Consider the following 24,773-nt stretch of genomic DNA (forward strand, 5'->3'; position numbering starts at 1 on the left):
GTTGTCCATACATTTGTTGTCTACATCTGTTGCTCTATTTATACCTTGCAAAATGGTTAATCTGTACAGTTTTTCTAGGTTCCACATATATGCATGAATATACAAGATTTGTTTTTCTCTTTCTGACTTACTTCACTCTGTATGACAGTCTCTAGATCCATCGACGTCTCTACAAATGACCCAATTTCATTCCTTTTCATGGCTTAGTAATATTCCATTTTATATATGTACCACAGCTTTATGCATTCGTCTGTCTGTGGGCATTTAGGTTGCTTCCATTACCTCGATATTGTAAAGAGTGAGGCAATGAACATTGCAGTGAATGTCTCTTTTTGATTTATGGTTTTGTCTGGGTATATGTCCAGTACTGGGATTGCTGTATCATATGGTAATTCTATTGTTAGTTTCTTAAGAAACTCCATATTGTTCTCCATAGTGACTGTATCAATTTATATTCCCAACAATAGTGGAAGAGGGTTCCTTTTCTCCACACCCTTTCCAGCATTTTTTGTTTGTAGATTTTCTGATGATGCCCATTCTATCAGGTGTGAGGTGATACCTCATTGTGGAGTCCATTGTGTTGAGCAAGAGGTAGGTCTTGTCTATTTCATATTTGGCTTATGGAACGGTATCTGTGCTAAATTCAAACTCTGGTTTTATGCAGCGCCCCAACTCACCTTCCCCCTTAAGCAAGCATAAGTTGGTTTTCTAAACTTGAGACCCTGTTCTGTTTTGTAACTCAGTTCATGTGTAGCCAAGTTCACATTCCGTGTATTAGTGATATCTTATGATGTTTCTTTTTCTGTGTGACTTATTTCAGTTAGAATCATCATACCTGAATCCACTCATTATGCTGCTATGGGCCTGATGACATAGATTTCATTGCTGAGTGATATTGCATTGTACGTAAGTACCACAACTTCTTTATCCATTTTTCACTTTCTGCGATATTGAACTTGTACCGTAAAGGAGGTTCTTGTAAACAGACCCGTCCCAAACTTTGGGGTGGCTGTGTCTTTTTGATTTTAATTTCCCTAAGCTATAGGACCATAAGTGGAAGTGCCCTAGGCTCTGTTGCTTTGTTTTTTAGATGTTTCAGGAAACACCATACATTTCTCCCGAGTGGCTGTTGGCAATTTACATCCCGCCCATCAGCATAACAAGGCTCCCAGTTCTCCATGGCCTGTCCTGCCTTTCTGGATTTTACACTTTTTTCAGATGACCCTTTTGACTGGGGGGAAGTGAGACTTCATTGTAGTGCAGTTTGCCTTTGCAAGCTTGCTTGGTTGGCCAAAAAGGGCGTATGCGTTTTTTCCTGAATATATTCAGGAAAAAACGCATACGCCCTTTTTGGCCAAGTGCATCATTGTGGACATTCTGCCTCTTTTCCTATGCTTTCAATGCAATTCCAGTCTACCTCCTGAAATCGGTTGCCTGCTATTCTGCCCCGCTTTCAAGTCCTCTTGGCAGCCTTACTTCAGTATATTTTTGGACGATAGCTGTCATTTATAACTCTGCAGGTTTGTGAATTACAGTGCCCCTGAGCTCCTTTCTTCAACTCGCTTTCTTGTGAGCTGGCCGCAACACCGCAGGTTTGCTTCAGGCCCTAATCTGGTTCCGGCACGGCACGCTGAGCCTTTGGTTAATTCCTCTTCCTGGTGGGAAATGAGAGTTAAATTTGCCCGTCCAGACACCTCCAGCTAGTCTCTCATTGGTTCTCCCTATTCCTGTTCATCTTCCGCAGAAATTGCAAACTGGGCCAAACAGGAGGTTAAAGGCACTGACTCTCCAAGTCGGGAGAGTGTTAGTAAAGCATCTGGAATGTTGCACCCGAGTACCAGGGGACGAAAACTGAGACATATTTGAACACGTCTCCCGATCACACGGTTGATCATACTCTGGGTTCCACATGCATGTTTTAGCTGAAGGAAGAATCCCTTAATCCTGGAGAGTTGAGACCCGTGGAATGGGTACCATGCAATATGACTTCAAAGGGTCTTCATTTGCTCACCGAACCTCTCCAATCCTATCACTGCTGCGTTTATGCCCCTGTACACACGCTTGATTCTCTTTGATAGACATAGCAATCTATAGGTTTTAAGATACTTACTAGTCAGGTACATTCTTAGGCGTTTAATATGGGGTGTTGAGTCCATTTCGTTGAGCAAGGAGTAGCTCTTGTCTATTCCATATTTGGCTTAAGGAACTTTATCTGTGCTCATTTCAATCCCTGGTTTTATGCAGCTCCCCAACTGACCTTTCCCCTTAAGCAAGCATATTGGTTTTCTAAATTTGAGAACCTGTTCTGTTTTGTAATCCAGTTCCTGTGTAGCCAAGTTTACATTCCGTGTATTAGTGATATCTTATGATGTTTCTTTTTCTGTGTGACTTATTTCAGTTAGAATCATCATACCTGAATCCACTCATTATGCTGCTATGGGCCTGATGACATAGATTTCATGGCTGAGTGATATTGCATTGTACGTAAGTACCACAACTTCTTTATCCATTTTTCACTTTCTGCGATATTGAACTTGTACCGTAAACGAGGTTCTTGTAAAGAGAGCCGTCCCAAACTTTGGGGTGGCTTTGTCTTTTTGATTTTAATTTCCCTAAGCTATAGGACCATAAGTGGAAGTTCCCTAGGCTCTGTTGCTTTGTTTTTTAGATGTTTCAGGAAACACCATACACTTCTCCCGAGTGGCTGTTGGCAATTTACATCCCGCCCATCAGCATAACAAGGCTCCCAGTTCTCCATGGCCTGTCCTGCCTTTCTGGATTTTACACTTTTTTCAGATGGCCCTTTTGACCTGGGGGAAGTGAGACTTCATTGTAGTGCAGATTTCCTTTGCAATCTTGCTTGGTTGGCCAAAAAGGGCGTATGCGTTTTTTCCTGAATATATTCAGGAAAAAACGCATACGCCCTTTTTGGCCAAGTGCATCATTGTGGACGTTCTGCCTCTTTTCCTATGCTTTAAATGCAATTCCAGTGTACCTCCTGAAATAGGTTTCCTGCAATTCTGCCCCGCTTTCAAGTCCTCTTGGCAGCCTTACTTCAGTATATTTTTGGACGATAGCTGTCATTTATAAATCTGCAGGTTTGTGAATTACAGTGCCCCTGAGCTCCTTTCTTCAACTCGCTTTCTTGTGAGCTGGCCGCAACACCGCAGGATTGCTTCAGGCCCTAATCTGGTTCCGGCACGGCACGCTGAGCCTTTGGTTAATTCCTCTTTCTGGTGGGAAATGAGAGTTAAATTTGCCCGTCCAGACACCTCCAGCTAGTCTCTCATTGGTTCTCGCTATTCCTGTTCATCTTCCGCAGAAATTGCAAACTGGGCCAAACAGGAGGTTAAAGGCCCTGACTCTCCAAGTCGGGAGAGTGTTAGTAAAGCGTCTGGAATGTTGCACCCGAGTACCAGGGGACGAGAACTGAGACATATTGGAACACGTCTCCCGATCACACGGTTGATCATACTCTGGGTTCCACATGCATGATTTAGCTGAAGGAAGAATCCCTTAAACCTGGAGAGTTGAGACCCGTGGAATGGGTACCATGCAATATGACTTCAAAGGGTCTTCATTTGCTCACCGAACCTCTCCAATCCTATCACTGCTGCGTTTATGCCCCTGTACACATGCTTGATTCTGTTTCGGAGACATAGCGATCCATAGGTTTTAAAATACTTACTAGTCAGGTACATTCTTAGGCGTTTAATATGGGGTGTTGAGTCCATTTCGTTGAGCAAGGAGTAGCTCTTGTCTATTCCATATTTGGCTTAAGGAACTTTATCTGTGCTCATTTCAATCTCTGGTTTTATGCAGCACCCCAACTCACCTTTCCCCTTAAGCAAGCATAAGTTGGTTTTCTAAATTTGAGACCCTGTTCTCTTTTGTAATCCAGTTCCTGTGTAGCCAAGTTTACATTCCGTGCATTAGTGATATCTTATGATGTTTCTTTTTCTGTGTGACTTATTTCAGTTAGAATCATCATACCTGAATCCACTCATTATGCTGCTACGGGCCTGATGACATAGATTTCATTGCTGAGTGATATTGCATTGTACGTAAGTACCACAACTTCTTTATCCATTTTTCACTTTCTGCGATATTGAACTTGTCCCGTAAACGAGTTTCTTGTAAACAGAGCCGTCCCAAACTTTGGGGTGGCTGTGTCTTTTTGATTTTAATTTCCCTAAGCTATAGGGCCATAAGTGGCAGTGCCCTAGGCTCTGTTGCTTTGTTTTTTAGATGTTTCAGGAAACACCATACACTTCTCCCGAGTGGCTGTTGGCAATATACATCCCGCCCATCAGCATAACAAGGCTCCCAGTTCTCCATGGCCTGTCCTGCCTTTCTGGATTTTACACTTTTTTCAGTTGGCCCTTTTGACCGGGGTGAATTGAGACTTCATTGTAGTACAGATTTCCTTTGCAAGCTTGCTTCGTTGGCCAAAAAGGGCGTATGCGTTTTTTCTTGAATATATTCAGGAAAAAACGCATATGCCCTTTTTGGCCACGTGCATCATTGTTGACGTTTTGCCTCTTTTCCTATGCTTTAAATGCAATTCCAGTGTACCTCCTGAAATAGGTTTCCTGCAATTCTGCCCCGCTTTCAAGTCCTCTTGGCAGCCTTACTTCAGTATATTTTTGGACGATAGCTGTCATTTATAACTCTGCAGGTTTGTGAATTACAGTGCCCCTGAGCTCCTTTCTTCAACTCGCTTTCTTGTGAGCTGGCCGCAACACCGCAGGATTGCTTCAGGCCCTAATCTGGTTCCGGCACGGCACGCTGAGCCTTTGGTTAATTCCTCTTTCTGGTGGGAAATGAGAGTTAAATTTGCCCGTCCAGACACCTCCAGCTAGTCTCTCATTGGTTCTCGCTATTCCTGTTCATCTTCCGCAGAAATTGCAAACTGGGCCAAACAGGAGGTTAAAGGCCCTGACTCTCCAAGTCGGGAGAGTGTTAGTAAAGCGTCTGGAATGTTGCACCCGAGTACCAGGGGACGAGAACTGAGACATATTGGAACACGTCTCCCGATCACACGGTTGATCATACTCTGGGTTCCACATGCATGATTTAGCTGAAGGAAGAATCCCTTAAACCTGGAGAGTTGAGACCCATTCAATGGGTACCATGCAATATGACTTCAAAGGGTCTTCATTTGCTCACCGAACCTCTCCAATCCTATCACTGCTGCGTTTATGCCCCTGTACACACGCTTGATTCTCTTTCGGAGACATAGCGATCCATAGGTTTTAAGATACTTACTAGTCAGGTACATTCTTAGGCGTTTAATATGGGGTGTTGAGTCCATTTCGTTGAGCAAGGAGTAGCTCTTGTCTATTACATATTTGGCTTAAGGAACTTTATCTGTGCTCATTTCAATCTCTGGTTTTATGCAGCACCCCAACTCACCTTTCCCCTTAAGCAAGCATAAGTTGGTTTTCTAAATTTGAGACCCTGTTCTCTTTTGTAATCCAGTTCCTGTGTAGCCAAGTTTACATTCCGTGTATTAGTGATATCTTATGATGTTTCTTTTTCTGTGTGACTTATTTCAGTTAGAATCATCATACCTGAATCCACTCATTATGCTGCTACGGGCCAGATGACATAGATTTCATTGCTGAGTGATATTGCATTGTACGTAAGTACCACAACTTCTTTATCCATTTTTCACTTTCTGTGATATTGAACTTGTCCCGTAAACGAGTTTCTTGTAAACAGAGCCGTCCCAAACTTTGGGGTGGCTGTGTCTTTGTGATTTTAATTTCCCTAAGCTATAGGACCATAAGTGGAAGTGCCCTAGGCTCTGTTGCTTTGTTTTTTAGATGTTTCAGGAAACACCATACACTTCTCCAGAGTGGCTGTTGGCAATTTACATCCCGCCCATCAGCATAACAAGGCTCCCAGTTCTCCATGGCCTGTCCTGCCTTTCTGGGTTTTACACTTTTTTCAGATGGCCCTTTTGACCGGGGGGAAGTGAGACTTCATTGTAGTGCAGATTTCCTTTGCAAGCTTGCTTGGTTGGCCAAAAAGTGCGTATGCGTTTTTTCCTGAATATATTCAGGAAAAAACGCATACGCCCTTTTTGGCCAAGTGCATGATTGTGGACGTTCTGCCTCTTTTCCTATGCTTTAAATGCAATTCCAGTCTCCCTCCTGATATTGGTTTCCTGCAATTCTGCCCCGCTTTCAAGTCCTCTTCGCAACCTTACTTCAGTATATTTTTGGACAATAGCTGTCATTTATAACTCTGCAGGTTTGTGAATTACAGTGCCCCTGAGCTCCTTTCTTCATCTCGCTTTCTTGTGAGCTGGCCGCAACACCGCAGGATTGCTTCAGGCCCTAATCTGGTTCCGGCACGGCACGCTGAGCCTTTGGTTAATTCCTCTTCCTGGTGGGAAATGAGAGTTAAATTTGCCTGTCCAGACACCTCCAGCTAGTCTCTCATTGGTCCTCCCGATTCTTGTTCATCTTCCGCAGAAATTGCAAACTGGGCCAAACAGGAGGTTAAAGGCCCTGACTCTCCAAGTCGGGAGAGTGTTAGTAAAGCGTCTGGAATGTTGCACCCGAGTACCAGGGGACGAGAACTGAGACATATTGGAACACGTCTCCCGATCACACGGTTGATCATACTCTGGGTTCCACATGCATGATTTAGCTGAAGGAAGAATCCCTTAAACCTGGAGAGTTGAGACCCGTGGAATGGGTACCATGCAATATGACTTCAAAGGGTCTTCATTTGCTCACCGAACCTCTCCAATCCTATCACTGCTGCGTTTATGCCCCTGTACACACGCTTGATTCTCTTTCGGAGACATAGCGATCCATAGGTTTTAAGATACTTACTAGTCAGGTACATTCTTAGGCGTTTAATATGGGGTGTTGAGTCCATTTCGTTGAGCAAGGAGTAGCTCTTGTCTATTCCATATTTGGCTTAAGGAACTTTATCTGTGCTCATTTCAATCTCTGGTTTTATGCAGCACCCCAACTCACCTTTCCCCTTAAGCAAGCATAAGGTGGTTTTCTAAATTTGAGAGCCTCTTCTGTTTTGTAATCCAGTTCCTGTGTAGCCAAGTTTACATTCCGTGTATTAGTGATATCTTATGATGTTTCTTTTTCTGTGTGACTTATTTCAGTTAGAATAGTCATACCTGAATCCACTCATTATGCTGCTACGGGCCTGATGACATAGATGTCATTGCTGAGTGATATTACATTGTACGTAAGTACCACAACTTCTTTACCCATTTTTCACTTTCTGCGATATTGAACCTGTCCCGTAAACGAGTTTCTTGTAAACAGAGCCGTCCCAAACTTTGGGGTGGCTGTGTCTTTTTTATTTTAATTTCCCTAAGCTATAGGACCATAAGTGGAAGTGCCCTAGGCTCTGTTGCTTTGTTTTTTAGATGTTTCAGGAAACACCATACACTTCTCCAGAGTGGCTGTTGGCATTATACATCCCGCCCATCAGCATAACAAGACTCCCAGTTCTCCATGGCCTGTCCTTCCTTTCTGGATTTTACACTTTTTTCAGATGGCCCTTTTGACCGGGGGGAAGTGAGACTTCATTGTAGTGCAGATTTCCTTTGCAAGCTTGCTTGGTTGGCCAAAAAGGGCGTATGCGTTTTTTCCGGAAAAAACTCATACGCCCTTTTTGGCCAAGTGCATCATTGTGGACGTTCTGCCTCTTTTCCTATGCTTTAAATACAATTCCAGTCTACCTCCTGAAATTGGTTTCCCGCAATTCTGCCCCGCTTTCAAGTCCTCTTGGCAGCCTTACTTCAGTATATTTTTGGACGATAGCTGTCATTTATAACTCTGCAGGTTTGTGAATTACAGTGCCCCTGAGCTCCTTTCTTCAACTCGCTTTCTTGTGAGCTGGCCGCAACACCACAGGATTGCTTCAGGCACTAATCTGGTTGCGGCACGGCACGCTGAGCCTTTGGTTAATTCCTCTTCCTGGTGGGAAATGAGAGTTAAATTTGCCCGTCCAGACACCTCCAGCTAGTCTCTCATTGGTTCTCCCTATTCCTGTTCATCTTCCACAGAAATTGCAAACTGGGCCAAACAGGAGGTTAAAGGCACTGACTCTCCAAGTCGGGAGAGTGTTAGTAAAGCGTCTGGAATGTTGCACCCGAGTACCAGGGGACGAGAAATGAGACATACTGGAACACGTCTCCCGATCACACGGTTGATCATACTCTGGGTTCCACATGCATGATTTAGCTGAAGGAAGAATCCCTTATACCTGGAGAGTTGAGACCCGTGGAATGGGTACCATGCAATATGACTTCAAAGGGTCTTCATTTGCTCACCGAACCTCTCCAATCCTATCACTGCTGCGTTTATGCCCCTGTACACATGCTTGATTCTCTTTCGGAGACATAGCGATCCATAGGTTTTAAGATACTTACTAGTCAGGTACATTCTTAGGCGTTTAATATGGGGTGTTGAGTCCATTTCATTGAGCAAGGAGTAGCTCTAGTCTAATACATATTTGGCTTAAGGAACTTTATCTGTGCTCATTTCAATCTCTGGTTTTATGCAGCACCCCAACTCACCTTTCCCCTTAAGCAAGCATAAGTTGGTTTTCTAAATTTGACACCCTGTTCTCTTTTGTAATCCAGTTCCTGTGTAGCCAAGTTTACATTCCGTGCATTAGTGATATCTTATGATGTTTCTTTTTCTGTGTGACTTATTTCAGTTAGAATTATCATACCTGAATCCACTCATTATGCTGCTACGGGCCTGATGACATAGATTTCATTGCTGAGTGATATTGCATTGTACGTAAGTACCACAACTTCTTTATCCATTTTTCACTTTCTGCGATATTGAACTTGTCCCGTAAACGAGTTTCTTGTAAACAGAGCCGTCCCAAACTTTGGGGTGGCTGTGTCTTTTTGATTTTAATTTCCCTAAGCTATAGGGCCATAAGTGGCAGTGCCCTAGGCTCTGTTGCTTTGTTTTTTAGATGTTTCAGGAAACACCATACACTTCTCCCGAGTGGCTGTTGGCAATATACATCCCGCCCATCAGCATAACAAGGCTCCCAGTTCTCCATGGCCTGTCCTGCCTTTCTAGATTTTACACTTTTTTCAGTTGGCCCTTTTGACCGGGGGGAAGTGAGACTTCATTGTAGTACAGATTTCCTTTGCAAGCTTGCTTCGTTGGCCAAAAAGGGCGTATGCGTTTTTTCTTGAATATATTCAGGAAAAAACGCATATGCCCTTTTTGGCCACGTGCATCATTGTTGACGTTTTGCCTCTTTTCCTATGCTTTAAATGCAATTCCAGTGTACCTCCTGAAATAGGTTTCCTGCAATTCTGCCCCGCTTTCAAGTCCTCTTGGCAGCCTTACTTCAGTATATTTTTGGACGATAGCTGTCATTTATAACTCTGCAGGTTTGTGAATTACAGTGCCCCTGAGCTCCTTTCTTCAACTCGCTTTCTTGTGAGCTGGCCGCAACACCGCAGGATTGCTTCAGGCCCTAATCTGGTTCCGGCACGGCACGCTGAACCTTTGGTTAATTCCTCTTTCTGGTGGGAAATGAGAGTTAAATTTGCCCGTCCAGACACCTCCAGCTAGTCTCTCATTGGTTCTCGCTATTCCTGTTCATCTTCCGCAGAAATTGCAAACTGGGCCAAACAGGAGGTTAAAGGCCCTGACTCTCCAAGTCGGGAGAGTGTTAGTAAAGCGTCTGGAATGTTGCACCCGAGTACCAGGGGACGAGAACTGAGACATATTGGAACACGTCTCCCGATCACACGGTTGATCATACTCTGGGTTCCACATGCATGATTTAGCTGAAGGAAGAATCCCTTAAACCTGGAGAGTTGAGACCCGTGGAGTGGGTTCCATGCAATATGACTTCAAAGGGTCTTCATTTGCTCACTGAACCTCTCCAATCCTATCAGTGCTGCTATTATGCCCCTGTACACACGCTTGATACTCTTTTGGAGACATAACAATCCATAGGTTTTAATATACTTACTAGTCAGGTACATTCTTAGGCGTTTAATATGTGGTGTTGAGTCCATTTCGTTGAGCAAGGAGTATCTCTTGTCTATTCCATATTTGGCTTAAGGAACATTATCTGTGCTCATTTCAATCTCTGGTTTTATGCAGCACCCCAACTCACCTTTCCCCTTAAGCAAGCATAAGTTGGTTTTCTAAATTTGAGAACTTATTCTGTTTTGTAATTCAGTTCCTTTGTAGCAAGTTTACATTCCGTGTATTAGTGATATCTTATGATGTTTCTTTTTCTGTGTGACTTATTTCAGTTAGAATCATCATACCTGAATCCACTCATTATGCTGCTACGGGCCTGATGACATAGATGTCATTGCTGAGTGATATTGCATTGTACGTAAGTACCACAACTTCTTTAACCATTTTTCGCTTTCTGCAATATTGAACTTGTACCGTAAAGGAGGTTCTTGTAAACAGAGCCGTCCCAAACTTTGGGGTGGCTGTGTCTTTTTGATTTTAATTTCCCTAAGCTATAGGACCATAAGTGGAAGTGCCCTAGGCTCTGTTGCTTTGTTTTTTAGATGTTTCAGGAAACACCATACACTTCTCCCAAGTGGCTGTTGGCAATTTACATCCCACCCATCAGCATAAGAAGGCTCCCAGTTCTCCATTGCCTGTCCTGCCTTTCTGGATTTTACACTTTTTTCAGATGGCCCTTTTGACTGGGGGGAAGTGAGACTTCATTGTAGTGCAGATTTCCTTTGCAAGCTTGCTTGGTTGGCCAAAAAGAGCGTATGCGTTTTTTCCTGAATATATTCAGGAAAAAACGCATACGCCCTTTTTGGCCAAGTGCATCATTGTCGACGTTCTGCCTCTTTTCCTATGCTTTAAATGAAATTCCTGTCTACCTCCTGAAATAGGTTTCCTTCAATTCTGCCTTGCTTTCAATGCCTCTTCATAGCCTTACCTCAATATAGTTTTTGTAAATATTTGGCCTTTATAACTCTGCACGTTTTTGAATTGCATTGGCCCTTAGCTCCATTTTTCAGCTCATATTTTTGTGATCTTGCCTCATAACCACAGGATTCCTTCAGGCCCTATTCTTCTTCTGGGGCACCTTGCTGTGCCTTTGGTTTATTCTTCTTACTGATGTGAAATTAGAGTGACATGTGCCCATTGAAACCGCTACAGCTTGTTTCTCACTGGTTCCCCCTATTCCCATTCATCCTCCGCACTAACTGCAGACTGTGCGATACCAGAACTTAAAGGCATTGACTCTCCATGTAAGGATGTTGTTAGTAAAGCGGCTGGAATGTCGATCCGGAGCCCCAGGAGAGGAAAAATGAGGTGCGTTTTAGAAACCTTTCCCGATCATATGGTATACCAGTCGCTGGGTTTCCCAAGCATGGTTTAGCTGTAGGAAGATTCCCTTCAACCTGGATTGTTGGGACCCTTGGAATGAGTAGCATGAAGTATTGCATTAAACTTTTGGCAGTTGCTCACCAAAACTCACCAATCCTCTCAGCCCCAAGTGTCCAGCCTTATGTGTTATCCAGCTGTGGGTTTATATGTGGTCAATCCAGGTTGCATCTCAGCCCCTGAGCAAATTTTGTAAGAATTTTTCTCTCTTTCATTCTTTCTGCGTTTTGTTTTTAAAATTTATTTCTATAATGGGGTTTAGCTCAATTTCACTGCTGTGTTTGTGCCGCTCTGCACACACTTGATTCCCTTATGGAGATATATCAATACATGGATTTTTTTTTTTTTCTTTTGCGATACGTGGGCCTCTCACTGTTGTGGCCTCTCCCGCCGCGGAGCACAGGCTCCGGATGCGCAGGCTCAGCGGCCATGGCTCACGGGCCCAGCCACTCCGCGGCACATGGGATCCTCCCGGACCGGGGCACGAACCTGCGTCCCCTGCATCGGCAGGCGGACTCTCAACCACTGTGCCACCAGGGAAGCCCAATACATGGATTTTAAGATTCTTATTACTCAGATATATTTCTCTGTGGTTTATAAGGTGTGTTGAGGCCAGTTCATTGAGCAAGGTGTAGATCTTGTCTAATATCTATTTGGTTTATTGAATGGTATCTGTGCTAATTTCAAACTCTGGTTTTATGCATCACCCCACCTCTCCTTTCCCCTTAAGCTGACATAAGTGTGTTTTCTACATGTGAGACACTGTTCTGTTCTGTAATTCATTTCTTGTGCAGCCATATTTACCCTCCCTCTATAAGTGATATCTTATGATATGTTTCTTTTTCTGTTTGACTTATTTCAAGTAGTATTATCGGACCTAAATCCACTCTTTATCCTTCTACTAGCCTTATTACATTGATTTCATGGTGAAGAGATATTCCATTGTACATAAGTACCACATCTTCTTTATCCATTGTTCTCTTTCCTGGGATATTTAAGGTGTACTGAAGTTGAGGTTCTTGTAAACAGAGTAGCCCTAAACTGTGGTGTGCTTGTGTCTTGTTGATTTTTAGACTTCCCTAGATATACTCCCATGATTGGAAGTGTCCTATGCTCTGTAGCTCTGTTTTTTAGATGATTTAGGAACCACCATACACTTCTCCAGAGTGGCTCTCGGCAGTTCACACACTGCCCATCAGCGTATAAAGGCTCCCTGTTCTCCATGGCCTGTCCTGCATTTCTGGTTTTTACAATTTTTTAGGATGGCCCTTTTGACCGGTGGGAAATGAGACTTCTTTGTTGTGCACATTTGCATTGCTTGCTTGCTTCGTTGCCCATAAAGTGCGTATGCGTTTTTTCCTGGATATAATCAGGAAAAACGCATACGCCCTTTTGGGCCAACTGCATCATTGTCGAAATTCTGCCGCTTTTCATGTGCTTTAAAGACGAGTCCAATCTATCTCTTGAAATCTGTTTCTTGCAATTCTGTCTTGCATTCAGCTCCTCTTCTTTGCCTTACCTCAACATAGTTTTGGACGTTAGTTTTCATTTATAACTCTGCAGGTTTGTGAATTGCAGTGACCCTGAGCTCCATTTTTTAAGTTGCTCTTTTGTGAGCTGGCCTCAAACCCGCAGGATTGCTTCAGGCCCTATTTTGGCTCCGGCGAGGCGGGCTGAGCCTTTTTTCAATTCTTATTCTTAATGGGAAATTAGAGTGATATGTGCCCGTCCAAACCCCTACAACTATTCTCTCATTGGTTCCCCCTCTTCCCGTTCATCCTCCTCACAATTTGCAAAATGTGTGAAACAGAAGTTGAAATGTGCTGATTCTCCAAGTGGGGAGATTCTAAGTAACGTGGCTGGAATGGTGAACAGGAGCACCAGGAGAGGATAAATGAGCTGCATTTTAGACACATCTCCCGATCACATGGTGTACAGTCCTCTGGGTTTTCCATGCATGTTTTAACTGTAGGAAGATCCCTTGAACCTGCAGATTTGGGACCCATTGAATGGGTACCAGGTAGTATTACTCTAAAGGGTGTGCATTTCCTCACCCAACCTCACATTTCTCTTAGCGCAAACAGTTTCCAGTCTTATGTCTCATCCTGCTGTGGGTCTAGATGTGTTCAATCCATGTTGCATCACCGTCCCTGAGGAAAAGTTGTAAGAGGTTTTCTCTGTCTCTCTGTCGTTTATTTTTTTCAATTTATTACTATATTGGTTACAGCTGATTTTCAAAGCTCTGTTTCTTGCTGCTGTACATCCACTTGATTCACGTACAGAGAGACATCAGTAAATTCTTTTTCAGATTCTTACCAGTCGTATATATTCTTTTCCGGTGACTTGAGTGTGCTGAGTGCAGTTCTTTTAGCTACCGTGTAGGCCTTGTTGATTATCAGTTTGGTATTTGGAATGGTATCTTTGCTAATTTCAACCTCCTGGATGATGCCTCACCCCTCCCCACCTTTCCCGTTTAGCAGCCTTATGCGTGTTTTCTACATATTTGACTATGTTTTTGTTTTGTAATTTATTTCATGTGTAGCCATTTTGGATTCCACCTTTAAGTGATATCTTATGATATGTGTCTTTTTCTTTTTGAATTATGTCACTTAGAATGATCATACGTAACTCCTCCGGAGTTGTTACAACTGGCCATATTTCATTGATTTCCAGGCTGAATAATATTCCACTCTACCTAAGTATCCATTTTTTCTCTCCAGAGACATTTAAGTTATATCCTAGTCGAGGATCTTTTAAACAGAGAGGGGGTAAACATTGGGGTGCCTGTGTCCTCTCGATTTTTGTTTTTCCCAAGATATACGCCCATGAGTGCAAGTGCCCTATGCTCTGTAGCTCATTTTTTAGATGCTTTAGTAAACACAATACACTTCTCCAGAATGGCCGTTGGCAATGTACATTTCCACTATAAGTCTCACAGGGCTCCCTCTTCTCCTTGCCCTGTCCTGCATTTCTGTTGTTTACGCTTTATGAGGATGGCTCTTCTGACTGATGCGAAGTGATATCTTTTGTAGTATTGACTTCCAGTGCCCACCTGTTTGCTTGGCTAAAAAAGTGTATGCCCTTTTCTTGAATATATACAGAGAAAAATGCATACACCCTTTTTGGCCAACTGCAATGTTGGCAATGTTCAGCTCCTTTTCTTGTGCTTAATGGCGAGTCCTTTCTACCTCCTCAGATCCCTCTCCTGCCATTCTCCCTTGCTTACAAGTCCTTTTCTCTGACTTTCCTCAAGACATTTTTCAGTGATGGATATTTTCAACTCTGCAGTTTCGTGAATTTTACTGCCCCTGAGTTCCATTGTTCAACTTGTGTTTATGGGAACTGGCCACAAAGCAGCGGGATTTCCTCAAGCCCTATACTGTTTCCATGGGCAACCCTAGCCTTTGGTCAATTCGTCTTCCTGATTGGAAATTAGAGTGACATGTACCTGTCTGAACACCTAGGACTTGTCTCTCATTGTTCCTCATCCTTCCGCTTCATCCTCTGGACAAATTCCAAACTGTACGCAACAGGATGTTGACAGTGCTGACATCTCCAAGTGGGGAGACTGTTAGTAAAGACGCTGGAGGGGTGAACCTGAGCACCAATAGATGAGGAGATGAGATGCCTTTTCCAAACTCTTCCCGATCAGACGGTATACCATCCTCTGGGTGTGACAGACATGTTTTAGCAGTAGGAAGAGTCCCATTCATGTAAGGAGAACACCAGGGCTTTTTCAAAATCAGTGTCTCCCCGAAACCCAAACTGGGGAATTTTTTAAGCTACGGCTACACATATGTTCATTAAGGGCCTGGGGAAGTAGGCAGAGTCCAAACTTTAGATGATTGAAGTCTTCAGGGTCAGAAGCACTCACCACCAGCTTCCCTTAGGTTACACTTTAACTGTCATTGATAGATGACAATGACAATAAAAATATCTATTATTTTCCAGATTATTTCCCCTTATAGCTTATTGCAAAATGTTGAGTGTAGTTCCCTGTGCTATACAGTAGTTCCTTGTTGATGATCTATTTTATACATAGCAGTGTGTATGTGTTAATCCCAAACTGTTAATTTATCCCTCCTCCCACCTTTCCCCTTTGGTAATAATAAATTATAAGATTTTATACTTCTCAGAAATGGGGGAGCTGAAAGAGAGGTATCATTTTCAATGGAAAAGCATTTAAAACAAGATTGAAGCTTTAACCAAGATTATTAGATGTACATCCTTGGAAAGAAATCACTTCGTTTCTCTAATATTGACCTGACAAATAAGACAAACCTTTTCACTGAACTTGCTTATAATAAAGTGATGGAAATATCAAATGGAAGTGTTAGAAACATCTTATTTTACCCGAGCCTTATACACTGTTCTATGTTAACTACAGTTTGGCTCACACATCTGTTCATTGAGGTTACAATAGTCTCAATTTCTGTTACTGATCCTCCAGAGTGGACCCCAACAAGTGTCCCCCTGCCCAGTGTCATTGGGGCCAACAGATCGAGACTGAGTTTGGTTCACAAGCAAAGGAAACTTTATATTTTGATCAGAGAATGGAGAGGTGAGAGCATGCACTACCCCGTGGGCTGTGGGCTGGGCTGTTGTGTAGAGATCCTGTCAGAGTCAGTGGGAGGGAGGGGGCGGAGCTCTCGAGGGCCGGGTTGGCTGCAGCTCAGGCTCTATATCACGGAGTCTGCACTGGGCCCCAGGAGCTGAGGTGTCGTCCCAGCCATTCTGCACTAGGAAATCTGGTCTGAAGTGCCGGGTGTGGAACCTCTGCATGCGGGACCCTAGGAGCACATGAAATTAGACAAAGCACAAAGGATAAAAAAGGTTAGACTTGACTTTATTGCCCAGATTCTATTTTTATCTCCCAGGGATTTTTAATGGGCTTTGCTGGGGACAAACCCCTCCTCTGCCTTTTGTCCCGTTCCTCATTCTTGGAGTGCTGAGGGTGCAGACCCTTCTTCTGTAACTGCTGAGTGCTGAGTTGGGAGCCCTCATACCCGGGGGCGAGGGTCAGGGCTTCTCCCCAGCAGCCTCCAGGTGACGTTGATTGTCCCCAGGCCCCCTGCCTCCCTGCTCGTCCACCTGAGCACCAGCATTGGAAGTGTTATAGATTCTAATGACCTTTAAGGGTCCAGGAAAGAGATGTGCAGAGACGCTGTGGGGGCCGGTTTCACCCCGCCCCACATTTGTTCGGCCACCTTAGGCTGACCGTTTCTGCCAGCCTAGATGCTCTGACCAGTAGTCTGCGCTTTCTTCAATTAGGTCCCTGAATTAATGTACAAACAGCACCAGGTGTCAGAGCCCTGCCTGCTCAACTCCCAGACAGTCCAGGGTCAGTGGTGATCAAGGACCATGATGGCCACTGAGTCAACAGCCTTTTGAAGTAAACAGGAGTCCAGGTGGTCTTATTGGCCACCATCATCACGGTGTCTGTAGGCTTTTCTATGGTGACAGTGTGATATACGGTTCCCCCGCCAAGATTATTAGCTCCCCTCTGGGTGCAGTAAGTCCTGCAAGCAGTAGTCTACTCTTTTGGGACACACTCTTGTTGTTTTATGAGAGAAACTCCAGGTCAAGTGATGTTCACACGAGTCGTCATGGTGCCCTGTTGCCCCCGGTTATCTCTCTGGATGTTGGAGTTGGAGGGCCTCCTCACTCGAGGTTGGTGTGCCCACGGAGCGAACCCTGCAACTTCAGGGCATGGTTGGTGGTTAGGATCACCACGTGGGGTCCTTTTCCCTTAGGAGGGAGGTGGCCTTTTGGGCTGCTGATTTCCAGGTTTTTAGATACTGCCAGTATCTTGGCCAGATGTGGCAGTGGGCCAAGCCCCTTGGTGCCCGTAGTTTATCCTACCTGGATGGCATTCTTGCATTGTTCCATTTCAAGTGGTCCCAGTTTTTGCACTAATTCTCCAATGGCGATTCACCTTTCACCGGGAATGTAAAGGTCAAAGGGTTTAGCTAAATTAGGGAGTTCCAGGGCAAGGGTCTGAATTGACTGCTCTTTCCATTCTTGAAAGGCCACTTCTGGATTCTATTCAAAAGGATCATCATCTTTTCCTTTCAGTGTTTCATATAGAGGCCCAGCTAGTAGACTGTAGTTAGGGATCCAGAAGCAGCAAACCCTGGCCTCCCCAGGAACCCCTAAGCTGTCTTCTAGTTTTAGAAAGGGGTAAGGCTGAAAATGGTTTCTTCCCTTTCCTGGGATGGGCTTCTCCGACCTTCTGTGAGAAAGAAGCCCAGGCAGGTCACCGCAGTCTGTGATATTTGAGCTTTTTCTTGGACAACTTCTATCCTTTATTGGCTTGGTAGTTCAGAGGCCTCCTTAGTAGGGATGGCGATCAGAATGTCGTCTGCGTACTGAAGGAGGGTTTCCTTTCCCAGAGGTAGAACTTTTAGGTCTTTAGCTAAGCTTTCCCCAAAGATGGTGTGGGAATTTTTGCACCCTTGGGGCAAGACGGCCCGGAAGTATTGTTTTAGTTGTATGTTGAGTCCTGCCACTCACAAGCCAAAATTTCTTGTGACTCTGGGACTAATGGAATACAAAAGAAGGCATCATTGAAGACTAATACAGAATACCATGTCCTGGTGGTTGGTAGAATGACCAACAGGGTGTAGGAATTAGGAGCAGCTGGAGGTATATCCTCGGTGGCTTCACTGACTGTCCTGACATCCTTTACCAGGTCCCCAGCAGCCCATGGGGCTCTCGTGGTCAGACCAATCCCAGAATATGGAGCTCACCTGGGCAGGTACCCCACCCCCACCCCAGCCCACGGGGCTCTCGTGGTCAGGCCCCTCCCAGGATACAGAGCTACCCTTGCAGGTACCGTGGCAGGGCTGGGCACACAGGAACCGTGCACATAGCCCTCATTGCAGAGCACCCCCAGCTCACCTGTCGCTCAGAGCTGACACAGAGCACCTCAGAGCAGGACTTGAACTAACAAACAGCAGCTGCGACAGGTCTGTGACCCTGGGCATCACTCTGTGCGGCCTCCCTCCACCTGGTCTTCCAGAGACTTCCACTGCACCCGGGGCACCAGGCCTCTGTCTCCAACCACCACCCACCCCTCCTCTCCCTGACTCCTGGGTTCCTCTCATTAGGAGAGGGTTTTCTTGAAGTTGTCTCCCACTCATGGGCCAGATAAAATGATTAGAAAACAAGCCAAAGCTGCAGCCCCTTGTCTATCCTGACTCTCAGGAGCCCACACCTGTTCCTTGGACCTGGCCGGTTCAGCAAGTTCCATTTTCTGCAACTGTGAGCCCCTGAGGGATGATGATTGGCTGACCTGGGCAGCCTTACCGTGCCGGCCAGCCCTCCCCAGGTGTGCCTGGGTTGAGATCAATATAAATACCACTCCAGGCAGCAAGAGGCCCTGCAGCCGTGCCTGACGCCATTTTCTCTGCCCTGTCAGCAGTCTCGGGGCTGGGCTGGTGGGAGGGAGTGAGAGGCCACGGCTTTGTGGGTGGCCCAGTGTGAGTGGGGCTCTGCTGGACTTTCTGCAGCAGTTGCCAGGCTGCCACCTGCTAAAGAAGAGGATGTGTCACCCATACCTGCTGCTGGAATTTCTCCCTGGGCAGAGGTGAGGAAGGAAAAAAGCAGTGGGGGCAGGGACAGGACGGGTATCTCAGGCAGGGAAATGGAAATCTTCCAGAAGAGCACCCAGGGCCAGGACCATCCTGGCTGGCCTGCAGGCACCAAGTCGGCCGGTATGCTGTCACTCGTGTGGCTCTATGGCCCTTCCTCTAGGCTTTCAAGTCCTTGTATATATTCAGGTGTTTTACCTGGGACGGGTGGGAATAGTTCAGCAGCAACTGGCCTGGGGCTCAGCTCACGTTTACTCACAGATGCCTCAGCACGGTGCCCCAGCTTTGCAATGAGGACGCTTGTTGCGTGGGGGCTGCTGGCTGAATGGGAGACGATTCCCCACCACTGACCAACTTCAGAATTGTTTACAACTGGAGCAAGTGCCCTGATACGGTTTTCCTCTGTGGAACTGGTGGGTTCTGTGTTTTTTTTCTCTTTTTCGTTTTTGGTTCAAGGTAGATTTTATTCCTCTTTTTTGTATTTACAGATATAAGCATGGAAATAATTTATTCATATAAATACATGTATGTGAAGGGAATAATTGTTTTTTCTGTTTTATTTTTTAAATTTTATTTCTTTTTAATTTTTAATTTTATTTTATATTTTTATACAGCAGGTTCTTATTGGTTATCTATTTTATACATATAAATGTATACATGCCAATCCCAGTCTCTCAACTCCTCCCACCACCAACCCCCCCAACAGCTTTCCCCCCTTGTTGTCCATACGTTTGTTGTCTACATCTGTTGCTCTATTTATGCCTTGCAAAATGGTTAATCTGTACAGTTTTTCTAGGTTCCACATATATGCATGAATATACAAGATTTGTTTTTCTCTTTCTGACTTACTTCACTCTGTATGACAGTCTCTAGATCCATCGACGTCTCTACAAATGACCTAATTTCATTCCTTTTCATGGCTTAGTAATATTCCATTTTATATATGTACCACAGCTTTATGCATTCGTCTGTCTGTGGGCATTTAGGTTGCTTCCATTACCTCGATATTGTAAAGAGTGATACAATGAACATTGCGGTGAATGTCTCTTTTTGATTTATGGTTTTGTCTGGGTATATGTCCAGAACTGGGATTGCTGTATCATATGGTAATTCTACTGTTAGTTTCTTAAGAAACTCCATATTGTTCTCCATAGTGACTGTATCAATTTATATTCCCAACAATAGTGGAAGAGGGTTCCTTTTCTCCACACATTTCCAGCATTTTTTGTTTGTAGATTTTCTGATGATGCCCATTCTACCAGGTGTGAGGTGATACCTCATTGTTGAGTCCATTTTGTTGAGCAAGGGGTAGGTCTTGTCTATTACATATTTAGCTTATGGAACGGTATCTGTGCTAATTTCAAACTCTGCTTTTATGCAGCACCACAACTCACCTTCCCCCTTAAGCAAGCATAAGTTGGTTTTCTAAACATGAGACCCTGTTCTGTTTTGTAATTCAGTTCATGTGTAATCAAGTTCACATTCCATGTATTAGTGATACGTTATGATGTTTCTCTTTCTGTGTGACTTTTTTCACTTAGAATCACCGTGCCTCAATCCACTCATTATGCTGGTACGGGCCTGGTGACAGAGTTTTCATTGCAGAGAGGTATTCTGTTGTACGTAAGTACCGAAACTTCTTTATCCATTATTTGCTCTCTGGCATATTTAACTTGTGCTGAAGAAGAGGTTCCTGTAAAAGAGCCGTCCCAAATTTTGGGGTGGCTGTGTCTTTTTGATTTTAATTTCCCTAAGCTATAGGACCATAAGTGGAAGTGCCCTAGGCTCTGTTGCTTTGTTTTTTAGATGTTTCAGGAAACACCATACACTTCTCCCAAGTGGCTGTTGGCAATTTACATCCCGCCCATCAGCATAACAAGGCTCCCAGTTCTCCATGGCCTGTCCTGCCTTTCTGGATTTTACACTTTTTTCAGATGGCCCCTTTGACTGGGGGAAGTGAGACTTCATTGTAGTGCAGATTTCCTTTGCAAGCTTGCTTGGTTGGCCAAAAAGGGCGTATGCGTTTTTTCCTGAATATATTCAGGAAAAAACGCATACGCCCCTTTTGTCCAAGTGCATCATTGTGGACGTTCTGGCTCTTTTCCTATGTTTTAAATGCAATTCTAGTCTATCTCCTGAAATCGGGTTCCTGCAATTCTGCCCCGCTTTCAAGTCCTCTTTGCAGCCTTACTTCAGTATATTTTTGGATGATAGCTGTCATTTATAACTCTGCAGGTTTGTGAATTACAGTGCCCCTGAGCTCCATTCTTCAACTCGATTTCTTGTGAGCTGCCCGGAACACCGCAGGATTGATTCAGGTCCTAATCTGGTTCTGCCATGGCACGCTGAGCCTTTGGTTAATTCCTCTTCCTGGTGGGAAATGAGAGTTAAATTTGCCCGTCCAGACACCTCCAGCTAGTCTCTCATTGGTTCTCCCTATTCCTGTTCATCTTCCGCAGAAATTGCAAACTGGGCCAAACAGGAGGTTAAAGGCACTGACTCTCCAAGTCGGGAGAGTGTTAGTGAAGCATATGGAATGTTGCACCCAAGTACCAGGTGACAAGAAATGAGACATATTTGAACACGTCTCAGGATCACACGGTTGATCATACTCTGGGTTCCCCATGCGTGTTTTAGCTGAAGGAAGAATCCCTTAAACCTGGAGAGTTGAGACCCGTGGAATAGGTACCATGCAATATGACTTCAAAGGGTCTTCACCTGGTCACTGAACCTCTCCAATCATATCACTGCTGCGTTTATGCCCCTGTACACACGCTTGATTCTCTTTCGGAGACATAGCAATCCATAGGTTTTAAGATACTTACTAGTCAGGTACAAACTTAGGCGTTTAATATGGGGTGTTGAGTCCATCTCGTTGAGCAAGGAGTAGCTCTTGTCTATTACATATTTGGCTTAAGGAACTTTATCTGTGCTCATTTTAATCTGTGTTTTTGTGCAGCACCCCAACTCACCTTTCCGCTTAAGCAAGCATAAGTTGGTTTTCTAAATTTGAGACCTTATTCTGTTTTGTAATTCAGTTCCTGTGTAGCAAGTTTACATTAAGTGTATTAGTGATATCTTATGATGTTTCTTTTTCTTGTGACTTATTTCAGTTAGAATCATCATACCTGAATCCACTCATTATGCTGCTACGGGCCTGATGAAATAGATTTCATTGCTGAGTGATATTGCATTGTACGTAAGTACCACAACTTCTTTATCCATTTTTCACTTTCTGCGATATTGAACTTGTACCGTAAACGAGGTTCTTGTAATCAGAGCCGTCCCAAATTTTAGGTGACTGTGTCTTTTTGATTTTAATTTCCCTAAGCTATAGGACCATAAGTGGAAGTGCCCTAGGCTCTGTTGCTTTGTTTGTTAGATGTTTCAGGAAACACCATACACTTCTCCCGAGTGGCTGTTGGCAATTTACATCCCGCCCATCAGCATAACAAAGCTCCCAGTTCTCCATGGCCTGTCCTGCCTTTCTGGATTTTACAATTTTTTCAGATGGCCCTTTTGACCAGGGGGAAGGGAGACTTCATTGTAATGCAGATTTCCTTTGCAAGCTTGCTTGGTTGGCCAAAAAGTGCGTATGCGTTTTTTCCTGAATATATTCAGGAAAAAACGCATACGCCCTTTTTCTCCAAGTGCATCATTGTCGACGTTCTGCCTCTTTTCTTATGCTTTAAATGCAATTCCAGTCTACCTCCTGAAATCAGTTTCCTGCAATTCTGCCCCGCTTTCAAATCCTCTTGGCAGCCTTACTTCAGTATATTTTTGGACGATAGCTGTTATTTATAACTCTGCAGGTTTGTGAATATACAGTGCCCCTGAGCTCCTTTCTTCAACTCACTTTCTTGTGAGCTGGCCGCAACACCGCAGGATTGCTTCAGGCCCTAATCTGGTTCCGGCATGGAACGCTGAGCCTTTGGTTAATTCCTCTTCCTGGTGGGAAATGAGAGTTAAATTTGCCCGTCCAGACACCTCCAGCTAGTCTCTCATTGGTTCTCCCTATTCCTGTTCATCTTCCGCAGAAATTGCAAACTGGGCCAAACAGGAGGTTAAAGGCACTGACTCTCCAAGTCGGGAGAGTGTTAGTAAAGCATCTGGAATGTTGCACCCGAGTACCAGGGGAGGAAAACTGAGACACATTTGAACACGTCTCCTGATCACACGGTTGATCATACTCTGGGTTCCACATGCATGTTTTAGCTGAAGGAAGAATCCCTTAAACCTGGAGAGTTGAGACCCGTGGAATGGGTACCATGCAATATGACTTCAAAGGGTCTTCATTTGCTCACCGAACCTCTCCAATCCTATCACTGCTGCGTTTATGCCCCTGTACACACGCTTGATTCTCTTTCGGAGACATACTAATCCATAGGTTTTAAGATACTTACTAGTCAGGTACATTCTTAGGCGTTTAATATGGGGTGTTGAGTCCATTTCGTTGATCAAGGAGTAGCTCTTGTCTATTACACATTTGGCTTAAGGAACTGTATCTGTGATCATTTCAATCTCTGGTTTTATGCAGCACCCCAACTCACCTTTCCCCTTAAGCAAGCATAAGCTGGTTTTCTAAATTTGAGACCCTGTTCTGTTTTGTAATTCAGTTAGTGTGTAGCCAAGTTTACATTCCGTGTATTAGTGATATCTTATGATGTTTCTTTTTCTGTGTGACTTATTTCAGTTAGAATCATCATACCTGAATCCACTCATTATGCTGCTCTGGGCCTGATGACATAGATGTCATTGCTGAGGGATATTGCATTGTACGTAAATACCACAACATCTTTATCCATTTTTCACTTTCTGTGATGTTGAACTTGTACCGTAAACGAGGTTCTTGTAAACAGAGCCGTCCCAAACTTTGGGGTGGCTGTGTCTTTTTTATTTTAATTTCCCTAAGCTATAGGACCATAAGTGGAAGTGCCCTAGGCTCTGTTGCTTTGTTTTTTAGATGTTTCAGGAAACACCATACACTTCTCCGAGTGGCTGTTGGCAATTTACATCCGGCCCATCAGCATAACAAGGCTCCCAGTTCTCCATGGCCTGTCCTGCCTTTCTGGATTTTACACTTTTTTCAGATGGCCCTTTTGACCGGGGGGAAGTGAGACTTCATTGTAGTGCAGATTTCCTTTGCAAGCTTGCTTGGTTGGCCAAAAAGTGCGTATGCGTTTTTTCCTGAATATATTCAGGAAAAAACGCATATGCCCTTTTTGGCCAAGTGCATCATTGTCGACGTTCTGCCTCGTTTCCTATGCTTTAAATGCAATTCCAGTCTACCTCCTGAAACCGGTTTCCTGCAATTCTGCCCCGCTTTCAAGTCCTCTTGGCAGCCTTACTTCAGTATATTTTTGGACGATAGCTGTCATTTATAACTCTGCAGGTTTGTGAATTACAGTGCCCCTGAGCTCCTTTCTTCAACTCGGTTTCTCGTGAGCTGGCCGCAACACCGCAGGATTGCTTCAGGCCCTAATCTGGTTCTGGCACGGCATGCTGAGCTTTTGGTTAACTCCTCTTCCTGGTGGGAAATGAGAGTTAAATTTGCCCGTCCGGACACCTCCAGCTAGTCTCTCATTGGTCCTCCCTATTCTTGTTCATCTTCCGCAGAAATTGCAAACTGGGCCAAACTGGAGGTTAAAGGCACTGACTCTCCAATTTGGGCGAGTGTTAGTAAAGCGTCTGGAATGTTGCACCCGAGTACCAGGGGACGAGAACTGAGACATATTTGAACACGTCTCCCGGTCACACGGTTGATCATACTCTGGGTTCCACATACATG

This window comes from Orcinus orca, chromosome 8 (assembly GCF_937001465.1).
Source record: "Orcinus orca chromosome 8, mOrcOrc1.1, whole genome shotgun sequence".
Classification (NCBI taxonomy): Eukaryota; Metazoa; Chordata; class Mammalia; order Artiodactyla; family Delphinidae; genus Orcinus; species Orcinus orca.